Here is a 17,745-nt window from a genome sequence, read left to right as displayed (position 1 = left end):
GCAAGACTGTGCAGTGACTATTATTTCAAAGTTTAAGTAAATCTGAAAAAGGCTGTTAAATTGTTTCAAATTTTTAAATATTTGTCCATTTGGGAATGTATTTACCAAATCTCAGTTACTAGCTTTTTCATATTTACAATCGCTTGAGGTTCTACGCACCTGCTAAGTTGGCTTTGTTTGTTACAAATTCAGTGTTATAAAGTGTAAGTGAAGTTATAAGATTTAATTTTGTTTTTTTGTATTATGATCATTACATGATGTGAATGGTGAGGTAGGGGGCACAATGCCTATTTCCCGTTGTGTAGTTAATGCAAGTGTGTATATTAGCTGTAAACATATCTGAGAATAAGGTCAGGGAAGACAGATAAAATTGTTTCTGTTGACTAATCGAAATACTTGATTTTGATATTAATACCTGATGTAACACTTTTTTTTAAAATGTTAATCAAAATCAAGTATTAATGTCAAAATCTAGTATTTTGATTAGCTAACAGAAACAACACTATCTTTTGTTTTTACAACAGAAAAACTAGTGTGATGGATATTATAAACTAACAGTAGTATAATTTGAATCAAGATTTTTTAATTTATACTACTACCAAAAAGGCTAAACTAGTTTGATGCCGACAGCCTTATAAAAGGCAGTTTATCTATGCCAAGCAATCTATCTGGATTATTTTCTGTGTCTATTTTTATTGAGTTTTGAATGTGTTGGCTTTATACTGAACAAGCATGGTAAGGCCATTAGAAATCGTTGGAATGAGTTTTTCTAATATATCATACCTATATATTTGTATTCATGTTGTATTTGTCAAACAATTGTGCAAACTCTAAATGAATCCAAGGAACCAAATTAATAACTTCTTTCTCTAACACTTTCTCCTCATCAGGATTATTTATATGGATGAGCATTTTATTCTACTGATATATAGTTTTTACAGTTTTAAGATAAATATGAAATTCAAATTATTTTAAATTACAAATTTAAAATAAATTTGTAGCCACGCAATGCTTCAAATGGTTTTCCCACTCTTCTTAGCAGAATTAGAACTCAGAAACCGGAATAACCTTCAGATGGTCGGTTACATGTTGTACTGTTCCAAAATGTGTCCTTTGAGGTGTTTGTAAAGTCAGAAACAGGAAAAAGTTGCAGGCACTCAAGTCAGGTGAATAAGGTGGTTGAGAAACTACAGGAATATTGTTCTTTGCCAAAAACTCATTGAGTGCAGTGTGACACAAGGTGCATTGTCATGATGCAGCATCCAGGTGTCTTTAATTGCTGGTCTCACGCAGGCAACTCTTTTCTGCAGTCTTTCAAGAATTTGTTGGTAAGCAAATTAATTTACAGTCTTTATTGTAGGCAAAAACTCCTTATGGACAATGCCATTACTATTGAGGAAACAAATTAGCATGGTTTTGCTTTGCTCATTTTTGCTTTTTTTGGAACGTGGTGAGTTCTCATTTTTGCTTTTTTGGAACCGGTTTTGCACTAACTTTTTTCGTGTCCAATTCATTTGTCAAAATTTGATAGACTGTGGTGTGGTTCAAATTAATTTGTTCTGCAGTCATTCTGACAGTTAATAGCTGGTTGTACCGTATCAAGTCTGATTTGCTCAACATTGTTGTTAATGGTGTTGCAGAGCATGAATCTTCTGCAACTGATTCCCGCCCATCTGAAAATGCTTTAAACCATTTAAAAACTTGGGCTCATGACAGTGAGTCGTCTCTATACGCACTTTTCAATTTTGAAAAAAATTTCAGTAATATTCGCACAGAGTTTAACATAAAACTTCATTGTACAACATTACTCATAATTAGTATTACCCATTTTTGTGACGCACAAAAACTCACGTGTTCAAAAATAGACTAAAAATATTAATACCTAATATAAATCAGCTGTCATATTGTCATATGTTTTTACTAGTAACTTTACAGTGTTGCCACTTTGGCTGCCAAAAAAAATTAGTTTCATTACTTTATTTACAGACCTCGTATAACAAACATTTAAAAAAATTACAGTGGGATCTAAAATTATTGAAGCAGATTATTATCAGTTTGACTAAAACAGTTGTTGGAATATAAAAGTTTTGTGTGTTTGTAATTTACTTTTTATTTTGAGTGAACATTTTTGAAGTATTGCTTTTGCAGAATTTTATGTACTTTTTAGGCATAATTTAAATATTGAGATTTAGGAGTAAAGGGAAATAATTTGAGAATTGATTACTAAAGCTTGAAGTAAGAAAAAAAATTGATACAAATAATTGTCTTACTTTTTTCCAAAACTTTTACCATCTTCAAGCTCTAGAGTCCGTTCCCAAATTAATTTCCCTTTCATTTTGAATCACTCCAGAGACTGGGGTACAAACATAATCATGAAGGCCATGGCTATATAGATTGAGTATGTGGGTTTAGTGTTGTGATATATAAAGAACGACGATGAACTTAGACTCCGCCAGTTAATTAAATGTTATATATAAGTTGTGATCAAGATAAGAACTGCTTCCCCTCACAGCGGCTGTTTGGCCTTTGTAAAACATCTGACAGACAGGGCTATGGGTAATCGGCATGTATTTTGCTATACTGATTATGTGATGTGAACCACACAATCAGTTGGACTCTTATGTATTACAAAGTTAAAAGGCATAAGTAAGTAATAAATCTAAAGACAGTTACAGTATATTACTACAGTGCAGTACCCAAATTTACCATCTGCTATAAGATCATGCCTTGTATTAACCTGAATTTACATATTTTAAGGCCAGTGCCTCACGGTGGCTATACTGCATCTTCCAACACATCCAACTTTAGAAAATAATCAGATTATGAGGTAGCTTACCTTTGAAGCACAATCCTCTTCCTGTGAACCTGCTCTGATAACTCAAGTTGGATTAAACAACTTTGTTCAGGATTTGAATTTTTAAAAGAAACAAGCCCTATTTTTTCAGCTATTTTGGGAATAGTCTGGAATCGGTAATTGTACTGTCAGACTATATGTTGTGATTTAAAAATTGTTGCATTATTAATGGGTGTGCATCTTGGCTGTATTAAATTTTGTTGCTTTTTGTGCAAATTGGATTGCAGGGAAAAATCACCCAAAGCATGAAGCACGCTTAGACAGAAAAATGTTTTATGTCTCTCACTAGTTAGTTCAGAAATGATTCTTCTACTTTGACGATTGATAAAAAAGATGCAGGATTTCATTATTTGAAAGAAAAATTTCTTTGTGTTAGTGGCCCTAAACTCAAGGAATTAATGTGGGTCTCCAAGAACATATTAGAGGTGGACAATTCGAAGAATTGTTGAGCAAAGTTGAAAAGTCAGTGTGGAGAAACCTTTTTAGGAAATCATGAATTACCCCTACTTCCGTGACATTATAGGTAAATTACACTGGTCAACATGATTTTTATCTCGCAAGTGCCAACAGGAGACCTAAATGCAGTTTCCTATACTGTTTTCAAATACATATTTGGAATATCTCCATCACCCACAATTTTTTTGCTCTTTTAATTATTTTAAATGATTTAAAATGTTTTTTTGTTCATATGTCCATTGTCAAGTAAAAACTCCTAGAGCATTGTAAATATGATGGAACTGAATGAGTTAACAAAGAATAGTGTTGCTACTATTGTGCAGGTTCAGATGTGTTTAGATATGTACAAACGTGATCTGGTGTAGCACATATTCATCAGAATGATGCCAGTTATGATATACTTGTGAACGAGTAAACACGTCATTGTGAGTACTTTGTGTGACTGAATTATTGTGTATTACATACTTACAACTATGTTTTTTTTTTAATTAGTCATTATATACAAAATGCCTAGAGTTTGTTTAAATCATCCTAACAATCTTTAATATGTATATGTTGAAGTAACGCTCAAGTCCTAAAGGCGAAACCTTACTTCATTAGTAAAAAAGTGGTATGAACATAAATTTTGGGTGTAAAGTGTGGGGGACCATACAAGGGCCTGGGGCCCACATATGTATTGTTTTTCGTGTTCTAGGCTTCTCACTGCATGGAAAAATGGCACATGCCATTTACTATCCCTATGATTTGGAGGGAACCCAAAGATCACTCTTCTGACGTATTTCTGCTTAACAAATATTAAAGGGATTACGTCAGAATGAAAACATACAGTGGTCCACCCTAACTTGCAATCTGCAATGAGACCAGTTCCACACTGCAAAGAATTGCCCTCAACAAAGCCTCCAGAACATGTGTGAAAAAGAAACAGATTCTGGTGATATAACTTTTGAACAAAGCAGTTTATTTGAACCTCATTTACTGACTAAAGAAAATCTTAATCTCAAACGAGATTTATAGTTATCCAAAAAACATTTTGAAATGCTTGCTTCCAGGTTAAAAGTTTGAAATCGTCTTCAAAAGAATACAAAGGTATGTACTTTTAATCGTCATTCTGAATTTAAAGATTATTTTTCTGAAGAAAATGGCTTAGTGTTTTGTAATGACATTTCTTCTGTTATGGAGGCACTTTGTAATGAACATAACCGTAGAGAATGATGCTTGTTCATTGATTTCTTCAAAGTTAGTTTAAAATCTGTGCTTCTGTATAATGGCAATAAATTCCCATCAAGTACCTGTGGCTCAATCTGCTATGAAAGTAACATATGAAAACTTTAAATTTATATTGGAAAAGCTTCAATATGCAGTGTACGGAAAAGCTTCAATATTGTGGTAATTTGAAGGTAATTTACACTTATTCTTGGTTTGCAGCTTGGTTACACAAAGTACTGCCGTTTTTTGTGTGAATGGTTTTTTTTCTGTAGAGACAGAAAAACTATTTCATTAGAAAAGAATGGCCTAAATGCGAATCTCTCATTCCTGAATATAATAATGTGAAACATGATTCATTGTGTAATCCTAAAAACGTGTATCTTCCTCTGTTACGTATCAAACTAGGATTAATGAAAAATTTCGCCAAGGCCATGGGCAGTACTTCTGGTTTCATGTTCTTAAAACAGAAGTCCTGAAATTAGTGATCCAAAAATTAAAGAAGGAATATTTGTGTGAGAAAATATGATCACTGATGCATCATGAGAGGTTTGAGGAAATATTGAATCCACTGGAGAATCAGCTTGGTAAGTATTCAAAAATGTTAGAGTTTTTTGGGAAATTGAAAGGTGGAACGTTACCCTGATATCAACGATCTTATAAAAAGTTGTGTTGTAACATATCCTTAAAAGTACACTTCCTGCACTGGTACCTAGATTTCTTCCCAGAAAATCTTGGTGTGATTTGAGCATGGGGAACACCTTCATCAGGAGATTTCAGCCATAAAAAAAGAACTATAAAGGCAAATGGAAAAAAAAATATGTTGGCTAATTATTGTTGGACAATAAAGAGGGATACTCTACAGGTGAAGTATAACAGAAAATTGTAATTTCTTACTTTCCAGGTGAGTCAAATGTTTGAATACTCTGTAGTTAAGAATACAGAAAGTATTAAAATATTTGAAATTATAAATGCCTGTCTCTTGGAAACCTTGCATCATGGGGGAAAACCAATATCGTATTTGGATTCAGGAGAAAAAATACTATCAAAATCACATATTTTTCTTCCCAAAACAAAACAAATTGTTTTTTGTTCTCCAGTGTGATTAGTCATACAAACATGTGGGGGTTTAGTGTGTCTCTAAATATTAATATCTTGAATTTGCACCTGGCTTTCTTTACGGAAAATCTCAGTGCCATCAATAATGAGTGCGGGGAATGCTTTCAACTGTAGCTCTCAGTCATGGAAACTAGTACCCAACAATGGAGTGAAAAATTCTTGCAGGATTACTGTTAGATGCTAAACAGGAATTTTCCAGATGCCAAGCAAAAAAGAAAACAACTGTTGTTACAAGTTAAGTAGTATCCCACATGCATGTAAATTCTTAAATTGCTTTAATGACTATAGATGATGGAGAAAATTTATTTACATATCTGAATTCAATGTGAAAAGTCCTTTAAGAATAATAGATTTTGTTACTTTTGTGCCAAAAAAGAGTTTAATTTTGTTCCTTATTGTTATCAGTTATTGAGAAAGTAACAGATAAACACACACAGTATTGTTAATACAATAAAGTATACTAATGGTTTGTTGGCAGTTTGTTCCTGTTATCAGAACAACAGGTTTTCCGAAAACTTAGGTCGATAAACTACCTTTTATCTGTCTTAATGACATTTTTTGTATTTAAAAAAAATAATATTCTTATGAATATAAGTTTAAAAAAAAATTTACACTCCGATTTACAAACAGCACTCATCTTAATTTTTGATTCTCCATTCATCCTTTGAATGGTTTTTGCTGGTTCTGGAGGCTAAATAGAAAAAGAAAAGAAAGGTAAAACCTCAACAATAAGAAGTAATAGTTTATTAGTCAAAATTTTCAGCATTTCATTGAAAACAAAATGGCATCTGTTGTTTGATTAATTCATTCATCGTAATCTTATTTTATCAATTCAGACATTAAACAGCTGAGTTATAATGGAATTAATGGTGATTTGATGCTCAAAATTAGAAAATAATAGTTTTATACCTGCTTTATTTTCTTAACGGGATAATATTGTCAGTACAGTTGATAGTTGTATTACTAAAAAAATATTTAGATAAAACACAATATAAAATAAGTATTACTTACTTTAAGTATTTAAAGTAAAAGTAAGTATTACTAGTTAACCAAAATGCAAAATAAGTTATATAAAAACTCAAAATGAAAATGTTAAACATTGAGGTTTCTGACATTGCATATTCTAACAAAATCTATTCCCTGCCATTACCTTCTCAGCGGCATGAAGTAAAGTAAATGACCAATGTCATCCCCCTCCTATTAAAATTAATGCAGCACTCAAAATTACTTTAATTATTGACAATTATTAGCTCTATGAATTCATCCATAATATTTATTGATTTGGCATACACCATCTTCTACAAATATCCCCATGGTTAAATTAAAATGGATTTAAATCTGCTGAGCAGAAAGGCAAGCAAATGGACTAAGGTAGTCACCTTAGCCATCCCACTGTTCAAGAAAACTAAAAGCTGCTAACATTAGAGATTTAGGAACCACTGTCATTATTAAAAAAACTGAGGAGCACCATTGTTCATGAACCACATTTGTTGTATAAGTGTGGAATGTTTTACAATATATACTAAAACGTGTTTATGAGAAATTTGTGATATGCTTCTCCATTTAGAGTATTAGTCAAAATGTAATGGTGATTACTGACTACCATTATGTCTCCTAAGATATCTGTTTGTACATTAGCAGAAAACAAATACCGAGACTTTAATGCAAAAGTAGCATGTCAATTTTTTTTTTTCCAGAAACAGCTCTAATAAAATTGCTCATTATATCTTGTAAATGATGTCACATTCATAAATAAAATACAATTGTGAATTTGTTGGATCATTAGCCACTGACAAAATTCAGCCCTGCTTTAATTATCAACCAGTAAGTGAGTTTCAATATACTGTTATTGAACCTCACGTATATGATAGGGATTCAGCTTAAATTGATTATATAACATGACTGCAAATAACTTACTTTTGCATTACAATCCTGAATTTCTTCAATTTTTACTCTAATTCAAGTATGAACACAGATCTTTATCTACCTGATTGTCAGCCACTCAAATGTACCAGTCTCACAGAACTAACAATTTTGTGGATTTTGATGAACATTTTACTGGAAGGTTCTCAAGGATCTGAATATGCTTCACAATAAAATCAAGTCACTTCAATGGTGGATGTATTTTTTCTAACAAAAATTAAATAATATATCGACCATTTCACGATTTATATACAAATTTCCTTATCTCCTAGAAAAGTAGCAATTCACATTTCTTAATAATCACAAGTTTACTCTGTTTGAAACTCTAAGATCAACTGTAGTTTTAATTTTATAAAAAATTTATTGTTTTAGTAGTATTTGACTATTTTAATATTGCATACTGGAGGTAAAAAGATTGACATAAAATTATTTTGTGATTTGAGCAAACTCACTCTAAAAGTTTCCATTATAACTCAGCTGTTTGAGATCTGATTTGACAAAACAGTGTAATTTTTTTAAGAACAAAATACTTTAAAATCTTTGTGAACGGACAATTCCTAACACTAGTTCACGAGTTATGGAGTGAAAAATTCAAAGACTACTTTTTTAAATTTATGATCATAGCATTTTCATGTGTATTAATTTTTAGTGAATATTTGTTTTATTATATCAGATTTTAATTCATTATTGAAATGTAAATTTCTGTTGAAAAAACAGTGCCAAAACTAACAGGTAAAAATGTACCAGTCCATTTCTGGACTCATGTTTATAAAAATTCTTTTGTGTACTTTTTGTGATATTAGGAACACACTACTGAATTATTTGAAGACCTTTTTACACATGGTATTATACAATAACAAAGAAAAAATTGAATATTTATAAACAATATATGTATAAATTATATTAAGCATTACTTTTGAGATTAAAAGGACATTACCATAAACTGGTAGCGTTTTGCTGAGGTTACTGAGTCACTATCATAGGCATTTTCTCGACAGAAGTTGAATATTTACATAAGTATTGGATGTAGTAGAGTCATAAACAGTATTTCCCTCAGATAGACAATATGATGAATCTTAATGGCATATATCCCATTATTTTAAATTCTTCCAACGATTAAATTTATTTGATCCAGAGATCATAGATATCTTTCAACAGTTTCCCACTTATTTAACAATCTACCATAAAGGTGTACCTCAAAATACTGTATATAAATATTTATATAGCAAGGTTATTCTACATCCTACCTACAGATAATGTGATATGGTATCATTCTCTAAAACCAACAAAGGAAAAGTTTGATACTTTATTCATATATATATATATTTTTTTAACAAATTGTTTTAATATTTTAAATTAAGTTATATTTTCAAAATACAAGTCATGATTGGCATTAATTTTCTCCCTGCTGAAATTTTTGTGCTCTATGAATTCAGGAGTCCTATGCATTTATATAAATACAGTATTAATACATTATCTACAATTCTTAATGGAGAGAAAATTTTATTATTATACATTTATAAATTTTTAGTGATATAACATTAATTATGTCATTTCAAGAAAATATTGTAAAAAAAGTGAAGGCATTGTAGGGCTGAAATTTCCATACTTCAGAAAGGCCAGGATATAAAAAGAAAGCCTTTTGATCCTTGGATAATTCAAATTTTTCAGTTTGAGTTCATGTCCAAAGTGAATGTAATGAAAAAAAAAATTGAGGTGTGTATTGTAGCACTTTCTGTGAATTAAAAGAGAAAATATAAATAAGTTATTGTTTAAGGAGATAAATTTAATTTGATTCCTCAATTAGAATTGAACAGAGAAAAAACTTTAATGAGTAATTAAATTAACAGTATTGCTTTTGTTTATATTAATTCAGCATTAATAAGATGTATATTAAAAAGAATTATGATTATCTTTCCTTTGTGAGTTTATACTTCTTAATTAAAAAAAAAAAATTCCTTATATACCAATCTATCAATAAAAAAAGAAACATCCCCCAGCTTTTATCTGGATGGATCAAGGGAAATTGATAAAACAATAATTGGAGACTAGCATCACTAAATATATAATTATTATATAAAAAATAGAACTAGTTAAAATCTATATATGCATACTAAATCAAATATATGAAAATACTAAATAAATTAATGAGCACCAAAAAATAACTCTGATGGTAGTTTTAATGAAAATTATTTGAGCACTTATTGTTTTTATACATGTTAAATAAAGGTAGAAAATTTGGGTTTATTTCTTCCTTGAATATACAAAATCACACAACCATAATGAGATTGTGCTGAAGTTACTTTCTTCAAAGTATGCTTGCAATTTGTCTTCAACAGTATTTCATGCACAGTCATTTGGATTTATTTTTTGAAAATGTAGGAGGTGTTTTTGACAAGATGGGAGGAAGATTGTATCAACATTTGATGAAGAGTGTAATGAAATAAAAATTTCTAGACTAGTTTCAGTGGGGGTAGTAAAATCATCTGAAATAATACTAGAGAAAGGGAATGAAAACAAAAGATAGGCTGTAAAACATATGTATATTGGAAGTTTGATATTTCATCATATTTTAATATTTAATTAGTTCAATGATAATTTATGAAACAATTAGTTTTTTAAAGTTCAAAATATGCACCATTTTAAAAGTTTTAAAGCTTTTTTACTCAAAAGTAGATTGTTATGTTTTCACCCCCTCTTGCTGTTGGGTGCTGAAACCTAGCTGGTGCCTAGGGTGCCTACAGCAAACTATGGTCGTCAGACCATCACGCCACTCTACGTCACAAGCTGCTTCCTCGAGGACTGTACATAGTGTCTTACAGCAGTTTTCACTCATACCTGACCCAAGGCAGTCGTGTCCGGATGGACTCTCCCAATTCTTGTTCGGATGAACATTACTTTAAGTTTTATTTAGCTTATGTTTACTATCTTTAACGTTAAGTTATAAGTTACAAGTGGTATGTTACAAAATTATTTTAAACCACCAAGACAGCGTAAAATTAAACAATCCTTCAGTAATTAACAAGGTGTTGTCTTCGTTCATCACCTATGAACACATACAGTCCACCTTCGCTCTAAAATCTACCGCAACGCTGTTGATTAAGGGCATCTTGACGTCACAACAGTTGATTAAATCACTAAGAGGAAGGTGGCAAGGTGACTGAACGGCTACCGTTGATAATAAACTCCGTCAGATTAAAGATTCTGTGTTACCATGGGACTCCTCATACAGCAAATCCCGGCATCAGGAAGTAGTTCTCTGTCGATTGCGGATAGGACACACGAGTACCTGTTGACAAGAGGACAAGCACCTCTATGCGTACGATGCAACAGCCGCGTGACTGTGCGGCACATACTCGTGGACTGCATATGTTATGCAGCATTGCGTCGTAAATTTAAACTACCCAGAAACATCCATGGTATCTTGTGCAATGATAAAGAGGTTTTAAACCGGATGTTTCTGTTTTTGCGTAGTATAGGGTTAATACAAAAAATTTAACATAACATAAAAATTTAATTACTTTAGTCCTATGTATTGTTTTTGTTATCCGAGTAGCGAGCCTTTTACACTCCCTATCGGAATTTGTCAAATTTTATATATATATATACATATTAATATTTTTTTATGTTTTACAAATTCGTCTGTGATATTAGTTGTAAGACTTTAAACATAATAGTTTTAAGTTTTATCTTCCTTTTTAGTTTTAAGTTTTATTTATTTTTAATATGTTAGTTTTTAACGTAGTTTTAAGTTACATGATAGTGTTTTTTATCATTGTTTTTGTTATCCGAGAATGGGCCTTTTACACCCATTCCGGATTTTGATTCCTGTGTTAGTAGTTTTAAGTTTTAATTTTATCTAACAGCTTTAATTACTTTTATTTATATATTTATTTAAATAAAAAAAATAATAAAATGAAAATCCGGCCGATGATAACGTTCAAACGTTTTTCGCCCTAAAAAAAAACAAAAAAAAAACAGTTGATTAATAATTAAGAATTTTGCAATTTGATTTGATCTCAGCACCCTAAATTTTTTAGACAGTCTATATTAAACAAAAAAGAAAAAAAAAAATATTCTAACAAAAATGCTAAAGCCGAAGATTACCTTAGGGCTTTTTTTAAATCAAGCTTAAACTCTGATTCATAGTAAATTTGGTTCCAACAGTATTTAAAGTAGTGGTTGGTTTTCTCCACGAGTTAACTTTAAACTTGGTTTAAGTTAAACAAGGATCAAACCTTCAACTCTTGGGTTAAATTTTAATATCTTGTTTCTTTATGCAGTGTTAAAATTTTGTTTGAAAGTTACTTATTATTTCTGAGTTACTGGTTATTTTTTTAAATGTTTTTAAATTGTTAAATTTTTACATAAGATTGTAAGACAATTTTAAAGATCAATATTGAAGATATCAAACCACATATGATCAAGAATTTATCACATGAACAGATGAATTGATAACGATTTTTTAAAATAAATTCCATGAGTAAAAACACTAAAAATTTAGGAGAAAGATGCTACTTTTTCCATTGTCACTAATCTACTTCAACCAGTAAAGGAGCTATTTCACCTGAATTACTTATGTTGTATAACTTAATGTTAACTTAAAATTGTGATATTATCTGCAGGTTGATTTGTTTTTGTCTGTGGTTCACACATTTTCAATTCCTCAGCAATCAGGGGTAGATTTGAAGAAGCGGAATTTAAAAATAGTGTAATGGTAGTTGGTAGTAGATGCAGGGATAAAAAGGTATTCTATTGCAAATGTGAATTCAGAGATATCTGTAAACAAGTTAAGAGTTTCTTATTAGAACCAAGAATGTTGTGAAATGATCATACACAGTCTGGAAATATCTGTTTCCAGTTTTGGTAACTGGTATCAGATTAAAGCAAGATACAGTTGAAAGTATAATCTCTTCAACAGCAGTTCTACATAACAGCATAAGAATGAATGCTGCATACCTTCTATAATAGATCTGGAAAATGAAGCCATCAATTTTGTTGACAGCATTCTAATAATCAACCTGCAAACAAAATAAGTATTAATGAGAATAATTATGCTAAATAGTAATTTTCAGACTTATCTTCATTTCTCTTCAATTCCTTTCCCTCCTATACATAATTTTGAACAATTGATACATTTCTATATGTGTGTATCCAGAATATCTGACTGCATAAACACAAATAAATGTATAGATCACATGATAGTACCATATCACGTATTAAATAAAATATAAATAACAGATTCTTCTTTAGTTTTTTTAACAAGTATTAATAGAATTATTAAAAAATAATCCAGTTAATAAATAGCTGAAAATATAAACTTCCATTATGTTTATTATTATATGTGGTTACATTTCTAAACTTTGAAAACAATTGTTGGAAATGGCTTAAAAGGATTTTATCAATATGTAATAAGAATGTATCGTATGAAACATAAAAAAAAGTTATTTTGTATTTAATCAATCACTATTTTTGCATAAAATGAAAAATAAGAGCCAGCGTTTTAGACATTTAGCTGTGTTTTGTTCACATTAATATGTAGACAAAAATTATATATGCAAATAAAAACTACTTTTAACTTGCATCTGAAGCAGATTCACTTCACTGAAAAATATTTCTCTTAATTCAACAGAACTGACATAATAAATATGTTCATTATCTGCACAAATGTGCATTTTGTCACAATGTTGTACTTTTGTACAAAATTAAAAAAAATATATCATAACAAAATTTGTTGTTTGTAAAATTGTTATTAAAAATCAGTATTGTAACTTCCATTTTCATAAATTCCGTTTCTTTGCATATAATTTTCAGATCAGATCAAATTACTGTGCATCAGTCAGTCCCAGAGTTGATCCTAGTTCAGACTCTGTTTTCAACCTTATCCTAAGTCCATGTGGTATCATTTGTACATACCTAGATGTAGTATTCATCTTAGATACATTATATATATATATATATATATTTATATATATATATATATTACTTCCTTGCTGGTAATATGTTTCAGTTAGTTTTGAACTAATGTTAGCACTGCATCTCTAATCTAATATCCATTGAAAGTGAAATAAATTATTTAATTCTTTTAGAAACCATGCAAAATTTTGTTATTAAGCGCAAAAATAATGTATTAGGATTTAAAAAAAAAAAGTAAAATATGATAAAATCTACAACACCCAATTCAAATTGAAAATTAAAATTTTATTTAATATATTTTTATCATAACTCGCTGATTTTTTTAAGCCACAAAACCATCTCTGGTATTAATCTGCTATAAGTATATTCATGTTACAAATCAATTAACATGAAAAATTTGAATCAATTCTTTAATGTGAAAATTAGCATAGATTAGAGTAATTTATGGTCAGTTATCAGTTACCGACATTAACATGTATATTACTGTAACGAAAGCAAAATATACATTAGTGCTGATAACCTTGAAAATATTGTGCAAGAAATTATATGAATTAACAACATAATATAGTTAGAAAATTAATGGTTAAAAGGTAATTGTCCAGCAATAGTAGGCGGTAGTTGGTCAAACCGCTAAACACAAGATGGCGGATTGTCAGTCTTGCCAGCCTTTGAAATATTATTTAAATAGATAATATTCATGTGTAAAGAAAATTGGGTTTGCGAAATCCTTTGGAAAAGGGAATTTTCCAAAGGGAAATTCCAAGATGGCCGACATCGTGTAGGCTTTGTTATTCTATATACCCTACGGAACCACCATAAGGTATTACTTCAGAGGATGAATTAAGTTGATATGTATGAGTGTAAATGAAGTGTAGTCCAGTACAGTTTCAGGTCGACAATTCCTGAGATGTGTGGTTAATTGAAACCCAACCACCAAAGATCATCGGTATCCACGAACTAGTATTCAAATCCGTATAAAAAAAACTGCCTTTACTAGGATTTGATCCTATTTGACGAGTTCACCACTGGACCAACCTGGGGGTTACATCGTGTAGGCTGTAGTTGGTTCAGCCACCAAACTGAAGATGGCGGCGATGACATCTCAAGTTGGTGGACGTCGTGTACGTGGTAGTTGGTTCAAGCGCCAGGTTGGTTCTGGCTGGCGAGGTGTACAGAAGCCATAGTGTTTGCGAGTTGTATCACTTTAGTTACTGAAGTAGTTGCGTAGTTTCAACTGTGGGATATAGACGAATAGAGTTACCTTATAAAAATAAATTCGGTATATCAAATATTAACTCGTATTACAATGTAAACTGCAACGAATAAGAAGGATGCCATAAAATGTCTAAATTATGCTACCGATGATATTTCCTCTCTATCGTTTCTATCGCAACAATTTACATTGCAATACGTCAAGTTTTAACCTTGTATAAAAAATCAACATAAGTAGTTCCTTCCTGTCATACAATCACAGCGGGTGTTCTAGGTTGATCATGTCTAGCAGACTTATCCGGTTCTCCGGTGAGGTACAACGTGCAGTTAATCAACCGTCGTCTAGCTCAATCTCTTCTTAACGATTGCCCCTAGTTTCCCTTTAGTTGTAGAGGAAAGCCCGCTGGTTTTCACAGCATAAATCTTATTAAGACCCAGCAGTGATAGTCTTTATCAGCAATGTCTTCTTCTTCACTACCCACTGCCAAAACAAAGGTATCGCCAACCGGTGTGAGTTCTTCACCTAGTATCTCTACAGAACCCATGCTGCGAATGACAGAACCAGAGGCTAAAGCACTCTTGTTCAGCTTCAGTCTCGTCCCAGGACAGACCCCACAAACATGAGTCGCAAAGGGGGGTCCGTTTATCTCCAGTAAGGTCCAAGATGTATACCTGGACCTGGTGAGGATCCTTCTCGTCAGGTAGCCCCCTCTCCTCTGATACCCTTTCGTAGGCCTGATTAGATCATCACCAAGTAAGCACTTGTTTAAACTCCTCAATGGTTCCGGACTTTAACATGCTCTGCAGTGTATCCAGATCAGTTCTTACCGTTTGCATATATTTGTCAGACGTATTTTTCATGACCTACAAATCCTCAATGGCTTCTTTAATGTCCTTGGCAAGATTAAGGATTCTGTTCACGGACAGAGTAATAGTCTTCTTAGTTGTGAGATGACTTTTACACAGATTCTGAAGTTCCTTTATCTCCTCAATTAATGTTTCAATCTCCAACGCAGTCTCCTCGTCCGAATCACTACTAGGCACTCTTCTTTGTTTTTTAGGCTTCTCCTCGGGCTCCTTATGAGGCACACCAGCTTTAAACAGATCAGCGGTACTAGTTGACGGCGTAATGACGGGTGATCTTGTCGTTTTCTTAGATCTTCTAAAGGAAGCCTCAATTTCCATTTCCTCAGGAGGCTCAGCCATCCTAGGAAGGGGAGTTCATGAGATAATGAAAGAGGGCGAAATTCCAGAAAATTTGAGCCCCCACTCGATATTATTTGGTGGTCTGGGAGGGGTTTCAGGGGGTTGGTATAATGTATTGCTCCAAATCCGGGCTCAGAGTTGTGGAGGGGTAAATTATGCGGTCGGGTGTAGATCCAAGAGGGATTTGAGATTGGGTTACGAGTAAGGAATTGTAAGGAAAAGAAGCCAAATCAGCAATGCTGTGGGACTTAGAAAAAATTCTGTACTCACCAGTTCAGGAAAATTTTCAAAGTTCTTATATACCAGAAAAATGATGACTTATTCTTTCTGCAGCAACTTGCCGATCGACTTCATCATCGATTCATCAAGTAATAGGTTATGTAGAATCAACTTCAATGTATTTCTTATGGGAAATACAGACCCAAATAAAAAATAAAAAAAGTGGTATTAATCTATGTTCAAAATTCACGAAAATTTTCAAGCACGTTCACAATTCACTAACCATCGATGTACAACCAACAAACCAAACAAAAAATACACCAAAAATCCGAACTAAATAGCAAAATCGCAGAGCGGAACAAAAGTAGGTCTACACTCTTTTCTTTCTTTTTCCTGTTTAGCCTCCGGTAATTACCGTTCAGATAATACTTCAGAGGATGATATGTATGAGTGTAAATGAAAAATGTATTCTTGTACGGTCTCAGTTCGACCATTCCTGAGATGTGAAGTTAATCGAAACCCAACCACCAAAGAATACCGTTATCCACGATCTAGTATTCAAATCCGAGCAAAAAGTACTGACTTTACTAGGATTTGAACACTGGAACTCTAGATTTCCAAATCAGCTGATTTGGGAAGACGCATTCACCACTAGACCAACCCGGTGGGTGAGGTCAACACCCTATGACTACTCTAACTCAACTCATCTTTTTTAATTAATCTATACAATGATTTTTTAAGATTAAGAAAGCTTAAAAAATTATAATAATTTATACATAAACCGAAATTTATTGATATAGTTTTTGTACTCATAAGCATAAATAAATGCTGATATAAAATTAATTTCATAATTAATATTCAATAATAACATGATCCAACCCATCAAACAACTTAAATCTATTTACCGAACCTTATGTTTTCTTCACAATAACAAAAAATGTATACAACAAATAAATGCATGGTTTGACATTTATTAACTCACAAATTTTGAAATTTACTCTATTTTTACAGATACTAAATTGAATACTCGCTAAAATGTTAAAATTCTAATTACATAACAGCTTCAACATTTTTCTCGTACTTACGTAATTTTTTATCATAAACTTTTTTTAACATAATGATAAAAATATATTTATGTAAAATAATAATTTTCTGGTTCATTTATACTACATTTTTACAACAAATATTTTTTGATAACCAGTGAATTATTTATCGCTTCAGCTAGTTTATCTATTTGATGAGGGGGTTACAAGTCAACAAACTAAAAATAATAATAGTATTCATTAGTTAATAAATAAATCATTCACATTTATTATTATATAATTCAAAATAACGAATAAAAAAAATAATAAAACGATTTAATTCATAAAGTAAGATAAATTCTTATACAAATAAATATAAAATAGATATGTTTAAGGAGATAATCGAAATAATTTTTTTATTATTAAATGTGTCTCCCTCTATGAATCATTCGACCTTGCTGATGGTGAAGGGCTTGAACGCTCAGTAATACAGAGTAGCTGGACCGAACCACATCTGGACTACAACCACATCGGAGAGGTATCTGTTGAGAGCCAGCAATGGAAAACTACAGCTGCCTTTTTCCAAGAAAATGTAACTCGCTGCATTTTCATGTA

The sequence above is a fragment of the Lycorma delicatula genome, chromosome 1 (genome assembly GCF_047948215.1).
Source record: "Lycorma delicatula isolate Av1 chromosome 1, ASM4794821v1, whole genome shotgun sequence".
NCBI lineage: Eukaryota > Metazoa > Arthropoda > Insecta > Hemiptera > Fulgoridae > Lycorma > Lycorma delicatula.
This window is presented reverse-complemented; position numbering follows the sequence as displayed.